At 46.3% G+C, this 7,500-nt stretch overlaps 1 protein-coding gene across 1 annotated transcript in view; it reads right to left on the bottom strand.

Moving 5' to 3' along the window:
- lrrc4ba (leucine rich repeat containing 4Ba) overlaps positions 1-7,500 on the bottom strand; it is a 41,492-nt gene that overhangs the window by 17,494 nt on the left and 16,498 nt on the right. Inside the window, exon 2 of the mRNA XM_027132560.2 lies at positions 4,531-4,630. The gene's annotated coding sequence lies outside the window, so the exon portion shown is untranslated. The remainder of the gene's footprint in view (positions 1-4,530; positions 4,631-7,500) is intronic.

Here is a 7,500-nt window from a genome sequence, read left to right on the forward strand (position 1 = left end):
ACACATTATAATAAAGAATCTCTGCTGCACAACATGCTAGTTAATGTAGAGTGTTGCTTGTTTTACTCCCATAAAGGCTGGATGAAATGTATGTTGCTTGTTTTACACGAGGTGTGTGTGCTTACTGTAGCTCACCAGAGGCACTAACAGTCCCTGCTACGGTTTCTAGCGTAAACTCTCCGAATAAATCCGTTCGTATCCGGTTTGAAGAACGAGGCCCAGCATCCTAAGGCAATCTTCACCCCGGTTCTAATTGGTACTTTGGCCCCCTAGCAGACTGCTGCAGAATAAATATAAAGCCCCAACCCTGGCTCTCTGGCAGTACTTGGATTTGATCCTACAACCTCCTGATCGATATCACTCATCCCCCACTGCCTCTGCATGCAAACACACCCCAGCTCCTGGCCAACAAATTAATTGTCACATCAGAGTGCAAAGCATGTTAATACGCTCGAGCGCTCGAGTGCTGGACGGAGCGGAAGTCATTAATCAGTCGGCTTACACATGCGTGTAAATGTTCCGAGCGCTGCAGAGGGACGACGGCCGCTCGCATCGTGACACGAGGTTCTTGCGGCTATTTTTGAGAGAACTTACCTCAGCACTTCTCTCTCTTTTTCCTTTTCCCCTCTCTCTCTCTCTCTCTCTCTCTCTCTCTCTCTCTCTCTCTCTCTCCTGTAGTTTGCACTGCAGGCTAGTCGACTTACTTCCCCGCACTGCTGCGAGCGGTGTTAAGCGTGGGCGTTTGTGCTCCACGTTTTCTGCATTAGTGCACTTTGCTGTGTTGCATGGTTACTGAAGATGTGTGTTTGTGTGTTAATTCACACACACACACTGTTGCTGATGCTGCACTTCTCAGGTCTATCACTCCACTTGACTAACAGCATGTTAGCGTTTATGAGAATCAGAAAATCTTTATGATGATTTTTCACCCTTGGCCACTCCCACTCTCAGGTCCCTCTTGTCCAGGGTCCATATACTATATGTTCCAGTACCCCATGTTTTTACTAGTACCCCGTGTCCCCAGTTTCTTATATTATCATGGCCTGATGTTTACAGGGTTCTATGTTCCCAGAGTGTCTTCATATCAAAGTCCTACTGTATAAAACCAGTTCTCAATGGTTTGGTGCAGTGGTGGCGCAAATGGTTAAGGCTCTGGGTTGTTGATCAGAGGATCGGGGTTCAAGGCCCAGCACAGCCAAGCCCCCACTGCTGGGCCCTTGAGCACGGCCCCCAATCCTCCCTGCTCCAGGGGCGCTGTATCATAGCTGCCCCTGCACTCCGACCCCAACCTCCTCAGTCGGGGTATGTGAAGAAAAGAATCCCACTGTGCTGTAATGTATACGTGGTGATAATAAAGGCTTTATAGGGAACTTTATTCCCAGCGCCTCATGCTCATGGGTTCTATGTACCCAAGGTTCTGTTTTACCAGGTTCCTAAGGTTTTATATCCTCTACATCCGATATCACACAGGCCCTATATTCCCAGGGTACTTGGTTCAATGCTCCTAGGGTTTTATGATCTCCAATACCCGGGGTCAATATTACCAGGATTGTAGGTGGACATGTCCCCAGAGGTCTATATTAACAAGGTCCTGCTTTCTCATGGTTCTATGTTATCTGGGGGGGTGGGGGGGTGGTTTGCACTTATTTCCAGGGATTTCAGAACAGCGTAACAGATATCGCGTCATCGGGTAGGCGTGGCCTATTTGATCATCTAACCCTAACCCTAACCGTAGTTTTTGGTTGTTTATTTGTTTTAACTGTAAGATAATAAAGCATTATAGATATAAAATTTCAAATCTACCTGTATGACCGTTTTGTCCTTAATTGTCCATCGTAGGTTTGCTCTTTTATTTTTTTTGGAAAGAGGGTGTTTTACAAGACCTCCAGTATAGTAATAATTAATATTAGCTAGCTAGTTCCATCACATCCTGTTTTATTAGAAACCTATATTTTACTCATAAGAACAGGTTCTGGAAGAAAGCGTTATCTACGTCAGTGTTATCGCTCGTCTGTGAAGACGTTTCTTAGTCAAGGACATGATTTCGAAAGTTTGCACGCAATGCTGCCGTCAAATTTGTCCAAAAATAAGCGAGCTCTTAAGACAGCTTTTTGTAAGTTGCCTTATGAATGGCACAGACTTTATCTCAGCAGCACATGCGGTGCGTTAAGGAGTGCGTTTCTCTGCCTCCTCCTGAACAGAACGCAGGCGTAGCGACAAACGTGTTCAGCTTTGCTGAGTCTCGAATAAAAGATGATGGGCACATGCCCTGCTGTTACACACACACAGCCTAGGCTTTGACTGGCACGCTGAAAAACGCTCATGCTGACAAACACGATAAGAACCTGGAGCATGACACACTCGCACACACACGCTGTTCTGTGTCCCCATGGCAACACACTGACCCACGGTGACTGATGGACATCTCCATGGATACCTGTCACCGTGGAGACCGACGCTGTGCCTCTCTCTGCACGGTACCATCAATATCAGCGTGGGGGAGTGAGGATTCTGTGTGTGTGTGTGTGTGTGTGTGTGTGTGTGTGTGTGTGTGTGTGTGTGTGTGTGTGTAGAGATGGAACAGAAGGGCTGCAGAGAGCACTGTTTGCCTGACAGCCTCCTCCTCCTCTCAGTTTTTTTTTAAGCTACCTACCTACCTATTTACTTCTCTCTCTTTTCTTTCTGTCTCTCTCTCGCTTCTCTCTCTGCCTCTCTCTGCATCTCTCTTCTCTCTCTCTCACTTCTCTCTCTCTCTCTCTCTCTCTCTCTCTCTCTCTCTTCTCTCTGTCTCTCTCTGCCTCTCTCTTCTCTCTCTCTCACTTCTCTCTCTCTCTCTCTCTCTCTCTCTCACTTCTCTCTCTTCTCTCTGTCTCTCTCTCTCTTCTCTCTGTCTCTCTCTCTCTTTCTTCTCTCTGTCTCTGTATGTAGATTTAATTAAACCCAGTTTAATATAGCGTTAATGGCATAAATTAGGACTGCGTGTGTCTTTCCTTGGTAGACGATTAGTCTTTTTAAGGATGCACTTAAAGCTATAATTTACTCTTTCAACTAGGAAACAATAATAGAATATTCAACATCATACGGACGCTTGTTTTGCTAAGTTGGAATGGGAGGCCACACCCCTTCAACGTGACTGACTCACATAGGCCACACCCCTTCAACGTGACTGACTCACATAGGCCACACCCCTTCAACGTGACTGACTCACATAGGCCACACCCTTCAACGTGACCGACTCACAGAAGCCACACCCCTTCAACGTGACTGACTCACATAGGCCACACCCCTTCAACGTGACTGACTCACATAGGCCACACCCTTTCAACGTGACCGACTCACAGAAGCCACACCTCCTCAACATGACTAACTCACAGAGGTCACACCCATTCAACGTGACTGACTCACATATGCCACACCCCTTCAACGTGACTGACTCACATAGGCCACACCCCTTCAATGTGACTGACTCACAGAAGCCACACCCTTTCAACGTGACTGACTTGGATAGGCCACACCCCTTTAACGTGACTGACTCACAGAAGCCACACCTCTTCAACGTGACTGACTCACAGAGGCCACACCCCTTCAATGTGATTGACAGAGGTCACACCCCTTCACTGTCATTGACACACAGAGGCCACACCCCTTCAATGTGATTGACAGAGGTCACACCCCTTCACTGTCATTGACACACAGAGGCCACACCCCTTCAATGTGATTGACAGAGGTCACACCCCTTCACTGTGATTGACACACAGAGGCCACACCCCTTCACAATACTGCTGTAGAAGAGAAATCATAAACACACACATATAACTTCAGCAAGACATGGAATAACATAGAGGAGGACAGGAAGAGGAAGAGGAAGAGGAAGGAGAAGAACAACAACAACAATTAACAACCAACAACAACAAAATAGCAGCAATAGAAGAAAAAGATGAAAAAAGAACAAAAACAACTGAAACAGAGAAGAGAAGCAGAAAAAGGGGTAGAAGGAAAAAGAGGAGGATGATGATGATGATGTGGAGGAGGATTAGGAAGATGATGATGAGGAGGAGAAGGCAAAGCAGGAAGAGGATATGATAATAATATTGATGATGATGATGATGATGATGGTGCAAGTCTGTTCCAAACAAACATCAAAGTGCATTATGGGTATTCTGTCTCTTCAAGGCCACATGCTGTGCATTGTGGGATTTCAGCGTTGTTCGGATTATTTTTCGTTACGTCTTTAAATTTAGCTACAAAATTTACTAAACTACTGCAGTACGTAGGGAGGGGGGGGGGCACGGTGGCTTAGCGGTTAGCAGGTTCACCTCACACCTCCAGGGTCGGGGGTTCGATTCCCGCCTCCACCTTGTGTGTGTGAAGTTTGCATGTTCTCCCCGTGCCTCGGGGGTTTCCTCCCCCGGTCCAAAGACATGCATGGTAGGTTGATTGGCATCTCTGGGAAATTGTCCGTAGTGTGTGTGTGTGTGTGTGTGTGTGTGTGTGTGTGTGTGTGTGTGTGTGTGTGTGTCTCACACTCACCATATCTTGCGTGTTCTTCGCATTAGCCGGACTTCCTGTTGTATGTGTGTTCAGACTCAACAGCCCTGGACCCCGGGACGTCCGCATCACTCCACAGAATCTGCAACACAAACACAGGAAGTTCTTTTTCTGTCCAAATGTCATGATTCATTGTTACTGAGAACCGCAGGCTGAAACGCCTCCGACCGTGAAGACCGAGAGAGAACCCGAGGTCTGCAGCGTCATCAGAGACCTTCTCCGTCAGAAAGAGAATGTACTCTATCAAACGACACTGTCTAGGAATTTTACTCTCACACAGCAATGCTGGACCTTAATGTGTCACTAAGACACGCCCCCTTATACTCAAACTCCGCCCACAAGCGTGTGCGTAACACGACTTCTGAACAGAGTTTAGATCTGAGGTGTGGCATGTATGTTCCAGAGATCCGCCCCTTATACAGGCCACGCCTTATGTCCTGGGTCTGACAGGCTGTAGTGCACACTCCCTACCTAGGGCCCTAAAATGTAGTGTCCACTCATGTTTGTTGAGTGTAACGATGTGTCAAGATCTTGTTTGGCGTCTAAACAAGAATTAACACTAACCTCAGTTATTACACTAATGATGCTGATGTCACTACACACCTTCATCTCTCTCTCTCTCTCTCTCTCTCTCTCTCTCCAAATCATTTTTGTTTGTTCTCTGAAGCCGACGGTCATTATTTCTTTCTTTCTATCTTTCTTTCGTTCTGTCACGCATTTGTTCTCTCTTACTTAAACTCACTCTTATAGCACCTTCCCTATTCTCTCTCTCTCTCTCTCTCTCTCTCTCTCTCTCTCTCTCTCTCTCTCTCCACTCGTGGTAAGATGATTTTTTTTCCTTCCTCCTTGTTTTTTTTTTTTTACCTTTCTGCTCAGAGTGTGTACATCAGCGGAGCATTAATGTTTCCTGCCTCACTTCTTTCACTTTCTGCTCCAGAGGATGTAAACACACACACACACACACACACACACACACACACACACACACACACACACACACACACACACACAGTGAGATGAGATGGATCTGAACAGCAAGCCATGAACAGAATCAGAGTCCAGGTGAGTCATGTGACTTGAGCGCCGATGAGATCAGATCAGTTGTTGTAGTAGCTTTACCAATAAAAATCAAAGAGCTCGTTATCCTCTGACCACACCTCTTTATAATATATTCATTATAACTCCGCCCCTTTTTAATACAACTACGGACAATATGCCACAAATTTGCCACAATCCCACAAATAAGATCCGTGAGTTAAAAGATAAAATATCCTTCATTTCTAATCTCAGCTTTCCATCTGGTTGGAGCTGGTTTAGTCTCACTGACCCGAATTACAGTGGCAGGTTCATGTCACACACACACACACACACACACACACACACACACACACACACACACACACACACACACACACACACACACACACACACACACACACACACAAAGACAGGAAGGCAAAGATGCCAAAAACCTTCCTGCTCTCGTTAACAAACCAGGATAGAAATACATCTGACTGCTGCTTTACCACGAGCCCGAGCTCCTTCACACATGACTGAAGTTTGCCACTGCTGAGTTCACACATGAGCTCACATCAGAGTTCAGTACACAAAGTGTGTGTGTGTGTGTGTGTGTGTGTGTGTGTGTGTGTGTGTGTGTGTGTGTGTGTGTGTGTGTGTGTGTGTGTGTGTGTGTGTGTGTGTGTGTGTGTGTGTGTGTGTGTGTGTGTGTGTGTGTGTAATGTCAAATGGATTTATAATTTATGGTTTAAAATGTGATCAGGTGAAATAATGTTGTGTTGACGTTGGTCTGGGGTGTTTTTTCTGTGGTGATGGTGTTGGTCTGTGGTGTTGGTGATGGTCTGGGGTGTTTTTTCTGTGGTGATGGTGTTGGTCTGTGGTGTTGGTGATGGTCTGTGGTGATGGTCTGTGGTGTTTTTCTGTGGTGTTGGTGTTGGTCTGTGGTGTTGGTGTTGGTCTGTGGTGTTGGTGATGGTCTGTGGTGATGATCTGTGGTGTTTTTTATGTATTGCTGGTGGTGGTCTGTGGTGTTGGTGACGGTCTGTAGTTTTGGTCTGTGGTGTTGGTGTTGGTCTGTGGTGTTGGCCTGTGGTGATGGTGTTGGTCTGTGGTGTTGGTGATGGTCTGTAGTGTTGGTCTGTGGTGTTGGTGTTGGTCTGTGGTGTTGGTGATGGTCTGTAGTGCTGGTCTGTGGTGTTTTTTCTGTGGTGTTGGTGATGGTCTGTAGTGTTGGTCTGTGGTGTTGTGTTGGTGTTGGTCTGTAGTGTTGGTCTGTGGTGTTGGTCTGTGGTGTTGGCCTGTGGTGTTGGTGTTGGTCTGTAGTGTTGGTCTGTGGTGTTTTTTCTGTATTGTTGGTGATGGTCTGTGGTGTTGGTCTGTGGTGTTGGTCTGTGGTGTTGGTGTTGATCTGTGGTGTTTTTTCTGTGGTGTTTTTTCTGTGGTGTTAGTGATGGTCTGTAGCGTTGGTCTGTGGTGTTGGTGTTGGTCTGTGGTGTTGGTCTGTGGCGTTGGTGATGGTCTGTGGCGTTGGTGATGGTCTGTAGTGTTGCTGTTGGTCTGTGGTGTTGGTTTTTGCTGTAGTTCTGTGTTGGTTTGTGGTTCTAATCTGTGGTGCTGGTTTGTGGTGTTGGTCTTTGGAATCGGAGTTTGTCTGTAGTGTTTATGTTGTTTTGTCATGTTTGTCTGTGGCGTTGGTTTGTAGTGTTGGTCTGTGGTGTTGGGTGTCGATTTATGGTGTTTGTCTGTGGTGTTGGTTTGTGGAGTTGTCTGTGGTGTTGGTGTTGGTTTATGTTGTTGGTCTGTGGTGTTGGTGTTGGTTTGTGGTGTTGGTGTTGGTCTGTGCTGTTATAATGTTGGAGTGTTTTTTTCTGTGTTTCAGGATGTGTGTGGTGTTTGTTAGAGCAGCAGAAATTTCCACACAGTTTTAAACTGATT

The sequence above is a fragment of the Tachysurus fulvidraco genome, chromosome 15, assembly GCF_022655615.1.
Source record: "Tachysurus fulvidraco isolate hzauxx_2018 chromosome 15, HZAU_PFXX_2.0, whole genome shotgun sequence".
Taxonomy (NCBI): Eukaryota; Metazoa; Chordata; class Actinopteri; order Siluriformes; family Bagridae; genus Tachysurus; species Tachysurus fulvidraco.